Here is a 14453-nt window from a genome sequence, read left to right as displayed (position 1 = left end):
AAAACCACTGTCTTGATTAAAACTGCTCACTTGTTTTCAGGACTTAATGAAGCTCAGGTTCTTTTGTCTCATTCTTTGCAGAAAGAATTCACTGTGGGGCGAAGAGTGAATTTATTAGCATAGGATACTTGTGAGTGACACAAGCAGAGTGGCAAGGGAGTGCAGCAGCCCCAAGAACAAAGAGGACTACACTTTTATAATCAAAGAAAAAGTGGGAAGGGGAGAAGATCATCTTCTTCCTCATTCTTGAGCATACCTCAAGGCTTACATTATTAGTTCCTCCCTTGGCCTTTTATGGTTTAACTGGGACTCTCATGGCACTATTTAAATCATATGTATATTAACAAAAGGGTAGTAACATATACTAAAATATGGTAATTCATCTCAGGTTTCCGTATATTGTCCCATTTCAACTAGTTATTTTTTTTTTTTCCCTTTCACCTATGTTTCTGTCTTGTCTACATGCAGAAATGCTACTCTTCAGGGACTATTAACTCTCTGACTTCATGTAACAAGATTCAGGCCCCATATCTATTGTCTTGTGTTTTGATTATCACGACTTCTATCTTGAGTGTGTCTGACACTTGGATACACCTGGTCTTCCTTCAAGGAAGTGCAGATTGTTGCTAGGTTACTGGATTCTTTTCTTGAGTGGTCATTAGCTTACAACAGTCTCTCAAACTCCCTTAAAATTCCCTTTCTCTCCTTAATCTCCTAGTGGGATTTCTAAACTGTCTACTTAATTATACTACTCTATCCCTATCATAATGATGTTTTCAAAAGAGAGTAAAGGAACCCAGAATTATGCAAGGCACAAAGCACTGAATGGGAAATTTCAGGCAGAAAGAAGAAATATGTAATGGGGCAGAAGAAAATTGTTCAAACCCTCCAATGTTCTTCTGGTAATGTAAGCAGCTGACTAGTGTAGGGGAGGAAAATTCTCTTCCTGTACGTATCTTAGATTCTCATACTGGGGCCCTGTAAGTTGGACTGACAAAAGACATTAGCAAGAGGAAACATATACATTTATATAAGTTTTATATGACTCTGGAACCTTCATTAAAAAATGAAGACCTGGGAGGAGGAACCAAGATGGCGGAGTAGAAGGATGTGCTCTCACTCCCTTTTGCAAGAACACCAGAATCACAACTAGCTGCTGGACAATCATCAACAGGAAGACACTGGAACTTACCAAAAAAGATAACCCACATCCAAAGACAAAGGAGGAGCCACAATGAGACAGTAGGAGGGGTGCAATCAGAGTAAAATCAAATCCCGTAACTGGTGGGTGGGTGACTCACAGACTGGCGAACACTTATACCACAGAAGTCCACCCACTGGAGTGAGGGTTCCGAGTCCCATGTCAGGCTTCCCAACCTGGGGATCCGGCAACAGGAGGAGGAATTCATAGAGAATCAGACTTTGAAGCCTAATGGGAATTGATTGCAGGACTTCAACAGGACTGGGGGAAACAGACCCCACTCTTGGAGGGCACACACAAAATAGTGTGCACATCGGGACCCAGGGGAAGGAGCAGTGACCCCGGGGGAGACTGAACCAGACCTACCTGCTAGTGTTGGAAGGTCTCCTGCAGAGGCTGGGGGTAGCTCTGTTTCACCATGGGGACAAGGACACTGGTAGCAGAAGTTCTGGGAAGTACTCCTTGGCATGAGCCCCCCCAGAGTATGTCATTAGCCCCACCAAAGAGCCCAGGTAGGCTCCAGTGTTGGGTTGCCTCAGGCAAAACAACCAACAGGGAGGGAACCCAGCCCCACCCATCAACAGTCAAGTGGATTAAAGTTTTACTGAGCTCTGACCACCACAGCAACAGTCAGCTCTACTCAACACCAGAGCCTCCCATCAAGCCTCTTAGATAGCCTCAACCACCAGAGGGCAGACAGGAGAAGCAAGAAAAACTACAATCTGGCATCCTGTGGAACAAAAACCACATTCACAGTAAGATAGACAAGATGAAAAGGCACAGGACTATATACCAGATGAAGGCACAAGATAAAACCTCAGAAAAACAACTAAATGAAGTGGAGATAAGCAACCTTCCAGAAAAAGAATTCAGAATACTGATAGTGAAGATGATCCAGGACCTCGGAATAAGAATGGAGGCAAAGATCGAGAAGATGCAAGAAATGTTTAACAAAGATCTAGAAGAATTAAAGAACAAATAAACAGAGCTGAACAATACAATAACTGAAATGAAAACTACACTAGAAGGAATCAATAGCAGAATAACTGAGGCAGAAGAACGGATAAGTGACCTGCAAGACAGAATGGTGGAATTCACTGCTGCAGAACAAAATAAAGAAAAAAGAATGAAAAGAAATGAAGACAGCCTAAGAGACCTCTGGGACAACATTAAATGCAACAACATTCGCATTATAGGGGTCCCAGAATGAGAAGAGAGAGAGTAAGGACCAGAGAGAATATATGAAGAGATTATAGTTGAAAACTTCCTAACAAGGGAAAGGAAATAGCCACCCAAGTCCAGGAAGCACAAAGAGTCCCATACAGGATAAACCCAAGGATAAACACGCCGAGACACATAGTAATCAAATTGGCAAAAATTAAAGACACAGAAAAATTATTGAAAGCAACAAGGGAAAAAAGGCAAATAACATACAAGTGAACTCCCATAAGGTTAACAGCTGATTTCTCAGCAGAAACTGTACAAGCCAGAAGGAAGTGACATGATATACTTAAAGTGATGAAAGGAAAGAATCTACAACCAAGATTACTCTACCCAGCAAGGATCTCATTTAGATTTGATGGAGAAATCAAAAGCTTTACAGACAAGCAAAAGCTCAGAGAATTCAATACCACAAAACCAGCTCTACAACAAATGCTAAAGGAACTTATCTAAGTGGGAAACACAAGAGAAAAAAAGGACCTACAAAAACAAACCCAAAACAATGAAGAAAATGGTCATAGGAACATATGTATTGATAATTACCTTAAACGTGAATGGATTAAATGCTCCAACCAAAAGACACAGGCTTGCTGAATGGATACAAAAACAAGACCCATATATATGCTGTCTACAAGAGACCCACTTCAGACCTAGGGACACATACAGATTGAAAGTGAGGGGATGGAAAAAGATACTCCATGCAAATGGAAATCAAAAGAAAGCTGGGGTAGCAATACTCATATCAGATAAAGTAGACTTTAAAATAAAGAATGTTACAAGAGACAAGGAAGGACACTACATAATGATCAAGGGAGCAATCCAAGGAGAAGATATAACAATTATAAATACACATGCACCCAACATAGGAGCACCTCAATACATAAGGCAAATTCTAACAGCTATAAAAGAGGAAATTGACACTAACATAATAATAGTGGGGGACTTTAACACCTCACTTATACACCAATGGACAGATCTACCCAAACTGAAAATAAATAAGGAAACAGAAGCTTTAAGTGACACAATAGACCAGTTAGATTTAATTGATATTTATAGGACAATCCATCTAAAAACAGCAGATTACACTTTCTTCTCATGTGTGCATGGAACATTCTGCATGATAGATCACATCTTGGGTCACAAATCAAGCCTCAGTAAACTTAAGAAAATTGAAATCATATCAAGCATCTTTTCTGACCAAAATGCTATGAGATTAGAAATGAATTACAGGGGAAAAAAAAGGAAAAAACACAAACACATGGAAGCTAAACAATACATTACTAAATAACCAAGAGATCACTGCAGAAATCAAAAAAGTAATCAAAGAATACCTAGAGACAAATGACAATGAAAACACGATGATCCAAAACCTGTGGGATGCAGCAAAAGAAGTTCTAAGAGGGAAGTTTATAGCTATACAAGCCTACCTGAAGAAACAAGAAAAATCTCAAGTAAACAATCTAACCTTACACCTAAAGGAACTAGAGAAAGAAGAACAAACAAAACCCAAAGTTAGCAGAAGGAAAGAAATCATAAAGATCAGAGTGGAGATAAATGAAATAGAAACAAAGAAAACAATAGCAACGATCAATAAAACTAAAAGCTGGTTCTTTGAGAAGATAAACAAAATTGATAAGCCATTAGCCAGACTCATCAAGAAAAAGAGGGAGAGGACTCAAATCAATAAAATTAGAAATGAAAAAGAAGAAGTTACAACAGACACCACAAAAGTACAAAGCATCCTAAGAGACTACTACAAGCAACTCTATGCCAATACAATGGACAACCTGGAAGAAATGGACAAATTCTTAGAAAGGTATAACCTTCCAAGACTGAACCAGGAAGAAACAGAAAATATGAACAGACCAATCACAACTAATGAAATTGAAACTGTGATTAAAAATCTTCCAAGAAACAAAAGTCCAGGACCAGATGGCTTCACAGGTGAATTCTATCAAACATTTAGAGAAGAGTTAATGCCCATCCTTCTCAAACTCTTCTAAAAAATTGCAGAGGAAGGAACACTCCCAAACTCATTCTATGAGGCCACCATCACCCTGATACCAAAACCAGAAAAAGATACTACAAAAAGAGAAAATTATAGACCAATATCACTAATGAATATAGATGCAAAAATCCTCAGTAAAATACTAGCAAACAGAATCCAACAACACATTAAATGGATCATACACCATGATCAAGTGGGATTTATCCCAGGGATGCAAGGATTCTTCAATATACACAAATCAATCAATGTGATACACCATATTAACAAATTGAAGAATAAAAACCATATGATCATCTCAATAGATGCAGAAAAAGCTTTTGACAAAATTCAACACCGATTTATGATAAAAACTCTCCAGAAAGTGGGCATAGAGGGAACCTACCTCAACATAATAAAGGCTATATATGAAAAACCCACAGCAAACATCATTCTCAATGGTGAAAAACTGAAAGCATTTCCTCTAAGATCAGGAACAAGACAAGGATGTCCACTCTCACCACTATTATTCAACATAGTTTTGGAAGTCCTAGCCATGGCAATCAGAGAAGAAAAATAAATAAAATGAATACAAAGTGGAAAAGAAGTAGTAAAACTGTCACTGTTTGCAGGTTACATGATACCATAGGCAGAAAGTCCTAAACATGTTACCAGAAAACTACTAGAGCTAATCAATGAATTTGGTAAAGTTGCAGGATACAAAATTAATACAAAAAATCTCTTGCATTCCTATACACTAAAAAGAAAGATCAGAAAAGAAATTAAGGAAAGATTCCCATTTACCATTGCACCAAACAGAATAAAAAACCTAGAAATAAACCTACCTAAGGAGGCAAAACACCTGTACTCTGAAAACTATAAGATGCTGATGAAGGAAATAAAAGGTGACACAAACAGATGGAGCAAGGGTTTCCCTGGTGGTGCAGTGGTTGAGAATCTGCCTGCCATTGCAGGGGACATGGGTTCGAGCCCTGGTCTGGGAAGATCCCACATGCCGTGGAGCAACTAGGTCCATGAGCCACAGCTACTGAACCTGCGTGTCTGGAGCCTGTGCTCCACAACAAGAGAGGCTGCCATAGTGAAAGGCCCACGCACCGTGATGAAGAGTGGCCCCTGCTTGCCACAGCTGGAGAAAGTCCTCGCACAGAAACGAAGACCCAACACAGCCAAAAAATTAAAAATATATATAAAAATAAAATTGCAAAATGAAAAGAAAGAGAAAAAAAAAAACGGAGCAGTATACCATGTTCTTGGATTGGAAGAATCAATATTGCCAAAATTACTATACTACCCAAAGTAATCTACAGATTCAATTCAATCTCTATCAAATTACCAATAGCAATTTTCACAGAATTAGAACAAAATATTTTATAATTTGCATGGAGACACAAAAGACCCTGAAGAGCTAAAGCTATCTTGAGAAAGAAAAAACGGAGATAGAGGAATCAGGCTCCCTGACTTCAGATTATACTACAAAGCTACAGTCATCAAAAGAGTACAGTAGTTGCACAAACACAGAAATATAGATCAATGAAACAGGATAGAAAGTCCAGAGATAAACCAATGCACCTATGGTCAATTAATCTACAACAAAGAGGTAAGAATATGCAATGCAGAAAAGACAGTATCTTCAATAAGCAGTGTAGGGAAAACTGGACAGCTACATATAAAAGAATGAAATTAGAATTCTCCCTAACATCATACACAAAAATAAAGTAAAAATGGATTAAAGACCTAAATTTAAGACCAACACTATGAAACTCTTAGAAGAAAACATAGGCAGAACACTGTCTGAAATAAATTGCAGCAAGGTGTTTTTTCATCCACCTCCTAGAGTAATGAAAACAAAACCAAATATAAACAATTGGGACCTCATTAAACTTAAAAGCTTTTGCAAAGCAAAGGAAACCTTAAGCAAAATTAAAAGACAACCCACAGAAAGGGAGAGAATATTTTCAATTGAAGCAACCAACATGGGATTAATCTCCAAAATATACAAACAGCACATGCAGCTCAATATCAAAAAAATAAAACAACACAATCAAAAAGTGGGTGGAAGATCTAAATAGACATTTCTCCAAAGAAGACATTCAGATGTCCATGAAACACATGAAAAGATGCTCAATGTCACTAATTATTAGAGAAATGCAAATCAAAACTACAATGAGGTATGACCTCACACTGGTCAGAATGACCTTCATCAAATAATCTACAAACAATACATACTGGAGAGGGTGTAGAGAAAAGAGAACCCTCCTACACTCTTGGTAGGAACATAAATTGGTACAGCCACTATGGAGAACAGTATGGAGGTTCCTTAAAAAACTAAAACTAGAGCTATTATATGATCCAGCAATCCCACTCCTGGACATATATCCAGAGAAAACCATAATTCAAAAAGATACATGCACCCTAATGTCCACTGCAGCACTATTTACAATAGCCAGGTCATGGAAGCAACCTAAGTGTCCATTGACAGATGAATGGATAAAGAAGATGTGGTATATATACACAATGGATTATGACTCAGCCATAAAAAATAACAAAATAATTCCATTTGCAGCAACATGGATGGGCCTAGAAATTGTCATACTGAGTAAAGCAAGTCAGACCGAGAAAGACAAATATCATATGATATCACTTATATGTGGAATCTTAAAAAAAGGTACGAAAAAACTTATTTATAAGCACAAATACAGTCAGAGTTGTAGAAAACAAACTTATGGTTACCAAGGGGGGAGGCATAAATTGGGAAATTGGGATTGAAATATTCACAGTACTATATAATAAATAGAAAGCTAATAAAACCTACTGTATAGCACAGGAAACTTTACTCAGTACTCTTTTATGATCTATATGGGAAATGAATCTAAAAAAATAGTGGATATATGTATATGTATAACTGATTCACTTTGCTGTACAGCAGAAACTAATTCAACATTGTAAATCAACTATACTCCAATAAAATTAATTAAAAATTAAAAAATAAAGCTATAAAGAGAATCAAGGAGGAGTCTCTAGATGTGTTTGCCAAACTCCATTAAGACTCTATTATACTACTATTTTTAGTATCTCCCCCTATTACCTTGACTTTATAAAGAATTCTATCATTTCTGTTTGGGAGCATTCCAGGTTGGTAGCCACCTCATCTCACTCAAGGTACTCAGCAGGATGTTACATGTCCTCCGTGGGAAAAACTTCATGCTGTGGCTTCTTATGAGGTTGTCCTTGACCCTCAACTCAATGCATTTTAGAAAATGTAACTGTGAGTGTTGGTGGACAAGTAAAAGTTCTATCTACCATTTTCACATGACTTTAATGTCAGTCAAGATAATTTTAGACGTTCATTTATTTATCCATTCAAAAAATAAATGTTTCTCACCTATCCATGCTATTATTCAGCAAATATCCATGATCCATTCATGAGAGACCAAAAGTTTTCAGTTAAGAGAGACAGATTAATAAGAAGTAACTAGCACAATGGAAAGTGTCTGTCTTTGGAGTCCTATGACCTGACCAGTTTGATTCCTTGTTAGATCTGTAACCCTGATCAAGTTAATGCATGGATCTTAAAACATTTTTGTTAAAATGTTCTTTGAAGGAATTTTGAAAGATTAAGTACCCAACTTGCATACTTCTAGGTTGATATCTAAAAACCTCATCTTAAATTTAAATCATTTTAAAGTATATAATTCCCAGCTTACTTTAAGTAATAATCATTTAAATAAAAATGTTACATTTTTTAATAAATATGTCCATTGGGATATAAGACATAATAATTTTATACTCACTATTGTCCTTTTAAAAACTATATGCACAAGTTCTTTAATAGTGTAAAATGTGTCCTTGTTCCTATTCCTCCTGGAAATTGTATAGTCATTACATTTTTTCCATAGAAGTTCATCCTAATGTACTATATCTTTATATTTAAAAAATGATTCTATAATAATTTTACTTTTTTCATAGCAGTTGGTATCATCATTTTATTAATACATGTGCAAATATGTGTGTGTTTTTATTTTTTGTCTTCCTTTCCAATTCCCCACCTTCTTCTAGATGTTAAGACCCTAGAGAGCAGGGGTTCATTTTGTGTCCCAAGAACCTAAAATAGAGTCTGGCACATAATATAAAGCAGTGTCTGGCACATAATAAATAAATATTTTTGAATAGATGAATGAATGAATGAATATAAGAAAGGGGGCATAGGGAGTTCTAGTGGGGAGGAATGGGTTTCAATTTAAATTCAGAGGTGAGAGAACACCTCCCAAAGGAGGTCACATGTACATAATAATCTTAAAGATAAAAACCAAGTGTTTATTTGGGGGAAGAGAATTCCAGCAAAGGAAACAGCACCAGGAAAAGCAATTCCTTGGGAAGGATCATGGTTGGAAAAGTTTGGAAAACTCACAGAAATCCAGCATGAATGAAACAGAATGACTAAATAGAAGACAGAATAAGAACAGAGAAAAGAACCAGATCTTAGATGGATAAAGGACTAATGATGATGATGGCGAGGACAATAAGATGAAGAAAGAGGTTTTGCAGAATGCTTAATCTAGATGCAGTTTTAAGTTGTCTTTCCTTCCTTCTCTCATTTTGCAGACAAGAAAACTGACACAGAAAGTTTAAATGATTTTGTCAAGGTACTACAACAAACCAAGAGAAAAATGGGAATAAATCTTAGTGACCAGACTCCCATCATATATTTCCTACTCCACTGACAGACTGTCAAGTCCCAAAGGAACAGCAAAGACTTGCTAACCTCTTATCTCTGCGTAATTAAATTATAACATTCTACAAAGTGTTTCAGTTTAGTACTTTTCATAAATATCATATTCTTTTGTAGGGGGAGTACTAATGAAGTAGTGTGATTTTATGCAGTCTTTTAATATTTTAAAATATTTTGTAGTAGAAAGTTACTCTTTTCTTTCTACAATTTTCCTTTTTCATAACTGACAGTCTCTGCCTCTGGGCAAATACCACTGACATTCCAATGAGGGTGATATATAATATTGTCAGATTTTTCATATAGGTAAATATGAAATTTTAATACTAAACTGTGTAAAACAAGAAGCAGTTGATTTTAAATTTAACTTTAAAATGAAATAGTAAATTAATGGAATATCTGAATAAAACATAGAAATTTAAATAAAAAACATATGCATGAAAAACTAGTCCAAGCAAAATGGATTTGTTATTTAAAAATGATTGTATTTAATCTCTCACCACTACTTTTGCATGAACACTGAAGATGCAACTGGTAATTATTTATTATATACATTTAATGAATATTTTATAAAGTTCAGGCAAGCACTACATTTACATAGCATATGTTAAAGCTATGGCCACTAATAAAGGAAAAGTGTCTTTGGTATAAAATCCATCAGGTACTATCTGATGCTGTCTGCAGCTTAATATTAAGTAAGTACCCATTTCTATAGGCAAAAAAAAAATTCTTATTTGCTAACAATGGTCATCCAATAATAATTTTAGAAATCAAACAGACCAAGGCTGCATTCACCAAATACTCTTTATTTTCATCCCTAATTACTTATTATTAAGATTACAGTGGATGACTCAACTATTCTGATCTTTAAAAGTCTTCTGTACTTCTATGCACTCTGCACTTTTTTGTATCTATAAAGCCAGTGAAAGACAAACTGACATAAAGAGAAGCATTTATGTGCATGGAGTGTGACAAGTCTCCTGTCACTATTTCTTTTTTGACCTTTTTTATAATGGTCACAGAGTTGACCTGAAAAACAAAATACCCATCATTTCAAACATACTTTTAGCTGGAGAACTAATTTTTAAATCTATAAATTATATATAGATTTCCACCATGTAGATTGCTGCAACCTACAAAAATTTAATTTGGTTTCTTGTAATAATTCCTTGAGTTGTTCAATAAAAATTAAAAGATACTTTATTTAGAAAAACTTAGAAGTGTCCTTCATGGGTATTAGTAAGGAAACAGTGCAGGAAGACCAAAAATAAATCAACAGAAATAGACCAACTACTAGCTAATTTAAACTAGAGTTTAAAAAATGGGGTCAGCAAACAAAAAATTTATAAGGAGGAAATGATTACTGATACAATAGAAATTTAAAACATTATCAGATAAGTTTATGTACCTCTTTGAAAATAATATTGAAAACCTATGTGGATAAGTTCTCAGGATAATACAGTTTCCTAAAATTGTCCCTAGTAGAGTTAGAAAACTTAGACAAATATACACAAAATAAATAGAGAAAAGTTTTCAAGGAACTACTTCTATTAAAAAGGCGACAAGTCCAGCTGGTTTCAGAGGAGATTCTACCAAACATTTAAAGACCACATAGTTCCAACGCTATATAAATTATTTCAGAGCATAGAAAATAAATAAAAATCTCCTAAATGATTTTATAATGGAAGCACAGGATTTACGTCTAATTCTGATAAAGATAACCCAGAAAGGAAAGCTGTAGACAAATATTACTTATCGATAATAATTTGAAAATCTTAAATAATTTATTAGCATGTTCCAATAACTTAAAAAAAAAAGACATCATAACCAAATAGATTTCAATACTGAAATGCAAGCTTGGTTTAATATTCAGATATCTATTTATATAGACATAATTATTATTAATAAATTTATAAATTAATTACTAATAAATCACCATACTAATGGTTCTCAGCAGAAAAAGTTGATAATTATCTCCATTATACTGAAAAAGTTTTTAAAATAATACTACTTTTATTCTTTATTAAAGATTTCAAAAAAGCACAAATGAATGACTATATCATAAGGTAATGAAATAGGTAAATATATTACAATGCTAAAGCCAGAATCTTACTGTGAAAAACAAAAATGTTATTCCCACTAAGGTCAAGAAAAAAATAAAACGTGATCACTCTCTGCATTACTATTTAATATTGTCATGAAGATTGTCCTCAATGAATATACACAAGACTAATTAGTTATGAAAATAAAAATTGGTAACTATTTCAATTTGTAGATGGATGTTAGAAACTCCTAAAATATCTTGATAATATAACTCAAATAATAAAATACTTTAGCAAGATAGAATATTTTTAAATAAACATATAAAAATCAATAACCTTCATAAAAACAAATGATAGGTACCGTAATTGTTCACTTTGATACAGAGATTCTATGGTCCAATACCAGTATTTACCTGATTCATACACACAATTCTATTTAGATCAAGGGATCTAAGATACTTTATGAGATACAACAAATTCTTGTGCTTGTTTCCCATCATCTCATTGCTTCCTGAACATTTTTATTGCTGGCTAATATCCATGTCCTCCTGCTGAATTTAGCAATACAGTCTCTGAGACAAGGATTGCTACATGTACATTGGTAATGATTTTGACTGTGAGTGAATCTCTGAACACAATAAATCCATCTGTATATCATCCAGAGGTTCAGCACTTTGTAAAACATTTTTTAACTATTTCAAATACATACATACAAAAAGAATCTCCCATTATTGAAAGACTACAACTTCTGGTAAACCCCCCAAAATTCTGACTCTGTTGACTTAGCAGGTTTTCTGAAGTGTATGGAAAAGTTATCCTGGCCTCAATGTGAAATTGATCTTCTTCAAAATTTTCCAAAATGATTCTTGCTATCTTTTAAAGAACAGCAGAGACACAGCCAGGGTAACTTCTAGAATAATATTTGTGAAATTTATTTCTAGTACTATCTTGCCTTGCTTGTCTATATCTTTCCTGAATGTATTGAATATAAACTGGTCATGCTTCCAGGTGGGTTTTGTCAAGTTGATCCATTGAACTGGTTTACAGTTAAGTGTTATGAACTTTGTCTACAACTCCTCAAGGTAATATTTTATTAATATATATATATATATATATATATATGGACTTCCCTGGTGGTCCTGTGGTTAAGACTCCATGCTTCCACTACATGGAGCACGAGTTCGATCCCTGGTCAGTAAACTAAGATCCCACGTCATGCCACACAGCATGGACAAAAAACAAAAAACAAAAAACACAAAAACATATATAAAGGAAGAAATGAATAAACTGAATATTAGGAATTTCTGAGAGGTAGTTTTGAGGTTGGGGCTTTCAGATGCTCTCAAATCATATTGTTCATGGATATTCTCTTTCTAAGCAAAAGCCTGATTTATATGGGTATTTTCTAGGATAAGTCTTTTTACTTGGGACCTATTGATTCTTACATATCTCTCAATATTGTATACATATGTGTATAACAATGTATATTTTGGGAAGGAGACATAGATCTTCATTTTAATTAGATTGTTGAAACAAATGATTTGATTATAATAAGTCAATACTATTGAAATCCGGGAAAAGAGAGGAGGAGCTGTTATTGAGTTTCTTACAGAATCGCTCTTTGACAAAAAAAATAGAATCCCAAAAGTTTGAGAACATAAAGTCAGACATCATAAGTGAAATTTAAGCCTCAGTCAAATTAATAGGTATTTAGCAGATTGATTACATCCAACATTGAATTCAACAGGTATTTAGGGGGGATTTTTCAAAAATGGTTTGTTTTCATATTATCTTTGCAAAGGGAAATGACTCTTAGATGTTCCATCAGGCATTCACTTTGTATAACACAAAAGAAACTTTTGCAAATCAGTCTTTCTAAAATTACCTTTTTAAGTTCTGGAACAAAGCTCAGCTGGTTCTCTCTTCTTTAGCTCTGTCTCAGTAGTAAGTCATAGGGTTTGAATTGAAGGGCTTTTACAATTATACAGTAAGCAGCAGGTTTCCAATAAAGCACAGATTCCATCATCTAACTATATGCTGGGTTTCTTATAAATAAGTGTAATAGGTAAATCTTTGACTGATTCATTTATTCCTGATACTAGTCCTGGGAATCTCAAGTCTAGTATAAAATATATATCAATTCTTTATATATATATATATATATATATATATATATATATATATATATATATATATATTTTTTTTTTTTTTTCTTTAAGTTTGTTCCAAACTTCCTCAGCCTTCAAAATTCTTTCCTAAATATATAGTAATTCACTTAGCCCATAATTATACACATTGTTTTCTAATTCTTCTTGGGAGCTTCCATGACTATCACATACTGGCACCTGGTAGGTGAAGAGTTTAAATGTGTTGATTGAAAGATATGGCATTGCAACAGGCCCCATGGTGTACTAGTTAGCACTCTGGACTCAATGGTATGATATTTGAGTGGAGATATGGAGCATTATTAACATTATTAAAGAGAAGCAAAGCTGGACAGTAGTTGAAAAAGTAAAAATAGATTGTATTCAGGGATTATTGCAATAGGAGAGAGAAAACTCAGTACACAATTGGGCTCAATTTCAAATACAGCAAGGACAATTAGGAATTTACAGTCAAGGAGCAAGGTGGGGGTGAGTGGATGGAAAAATTGCTAAGAGTGTGGAGTGGATTTTTTTTTTTTTTGAATTTTATTTTATTTACTTTTTATACAGCAGGTTTTATTAGTTATCCATTTTACACATATTAGTGTATATATGTCAATCCCAATCTCCCAATTCATCACACCACAACCACCCCCAACCCCACCGCCCCTGCTGCTTTCCCCCCATGGTGTCCATACGTTTGTTCTCTACATCTCTGTCTCAATTTCTGCCCTGCAAACTGGTTCATCTGTACCGTTTTTCTAGGTTCCGTATATGCGTTAATATACGATGCTTGTTTTTCAATTTCTGACTTACTTCACTCTGTATGAAAGTCTCTAGATTCATCCACGTCTCTACAAATGACCCAATTTCGTTCCTTTTTAGGGGTGAGTAATATTCCATTGTATATATGTACTACATCTTCTTTATGCATTTGTCTGTTGATGGGCTTTTAGGTTGCTTCCATCCTGGCTATTGCAAATAGTGCTGCAATGAACATTATGGTACATGACTCTTTTTGAATTATGGTTTTCTCTGGGTATATGCCCAGTAGTGGGATTGTTGGGTCATATGGTAATTCTATTTATAGTTTTTTAAGGAACCTCCATACTGT

The 14453-nt window shown here is 34.7% G+C and overlaps 1 protein-coding gene across 1 annotated transcript in view; it reads left to right on the top strand.

Moving 5' to 3' along the window:
- RIT2 (Ras like without CAAX 2) overlaps positions 1 to 14453 on the top strand; it is a 568015-nt gene that overhangs the window by 110333 nt on the left and 443229 nt on the right.

Source organism: Eschrichtius robustus, chromosome 14 (assembly GCF_028021215.1).
Source record: "Eschrichtius robustus isolate mEscRob2 chromosome 14, mEscRob2.pri, whole genome shotgun sequence".
NCBI classification, from domain to species: Eukaryota; Metazoa; Chordata; class Mammalia; order Artiodactyla; family Eschrichtiidae; genus Eschrichtius; species Eschrichtius robustus.
Note: the sequence above shows the minus strand (reverse complement) of the source record. Positions and strands in the feature narration are given on the sequence as shown.